The sequence below is a fragment of the Mus caroli genome, chromosome 17 (genome assembly GCF_900094665.2).
Source record: "Mus caroli chromosome 17, CAROLI_EIJ_v1.1, whole genome shotgun sequence".
Classification (NCBI taxonomy): domain Eukaryota; kingdom Metazoa; phylum Chordata; class Mammalia; order Rodentia; family Muridae; genus Mus; species Mus caroli.
The window spans coordinates 11208857-11209893 of record NC_034586.1 but is presented as its reverse complement, the minus strand read 5'-3'; the positions used below and the strand labels follow the sequence as shown (position 1 = coordinate 11209893).

Sequence of the window (1037 nt, the reverse complement as noted above, 5' to 3'; positions counted from 1 at the left end):
ATTCTAACAGCCGGGTCATATTTATTTATTTATTTATTTAAATATATTTACTGTCCATCTGTACTCATCTTTTGAGAGCTGTCTTTTTTTTTTTTTTCCACAGTGGATGCCTTTTTTTTTCCTATTTAGAATACTCAGCATATTGTCTACTTGTCTTTTAAGAAGGGTTGCAAACGTGACAGTCTTTCACTGACTCTTTACTTCAGGCTGGTCTGCATTCTTTTGGCTTGACTAGTACCCAGGTAGGTTGACACAGTTGTCAGACTTGACGGTAACACTCAGTTCAAAATGGCTTTAAGGAATTCAAAGCTGTCAACATGATGATCTTTGGGAGTAATTCTTCATTTTTTTTCTTTTTAAACAACTTTTGTTTTATTACTTTAGTCATTAGTTCTTTGGGTTTCCTTGCTTCTCTTTTTAAGGAGCTTGGTACTAGAGAAACACCAATGAGATCTTCAAGTTGTCTGTTGCCTTCCAAAGCCTGTATACTACTTAGATTTTTCATTATCTCCATGGTTTTCTCTGCTGATATCTCAATTTTAGATAGCAACACCATGAATCCATCACTGTCTTTCACTGTGGACTCCTGTCTTACAGGAGCTCAAGTTACTCCGTTTTCTTGTTTCATTTGATGGTTCGTTTCTGTGCTCCTGTTCCTTGGGGGTTGCGGGAGAAGAAAATGGGCTCAATTGATAAGTTCCAGTAGTAGGAGAATAAGCTGTAATAATTTTCTTCCTCACGATTTTTGAAGGACTAAATGAGTTTTTTTCAAACTGATCATCCAGTTTCAGTGATCTTTTAACTGGCATTTCGGGAGTCCGTTGCTGGACAGAACCAACTGAGAAACCTGAGAGCTGTCTTTTTTTTTTTTAAGATTTATTTACTTATTATATATATATATATATATATGAGTACACTCTAGCTGTACAGATGGTTGTGAGCCTTCATGTGGTTGTTGGGAATTAAATTTAGGACCTCTGCTCACACTCTGGTTGGCCCTGCTTGCTCTGGTTGGCCCTGCTTGCTCTGGTTGGCCC

At 37.5% G+C, this 1037-nt stretch overlaps 1 pseudogene; it reads right to left on the bottom strand.

The window, feature by feature from the left end:
• Positions 1 to 263: 263 nt before the first annotated feature.
• Positions 264 to 815, bottom strand: LOC110284328 (annotated as a pseudogene).
• Positions 816 to 1037: the final 222 nt, after the last annotated feature.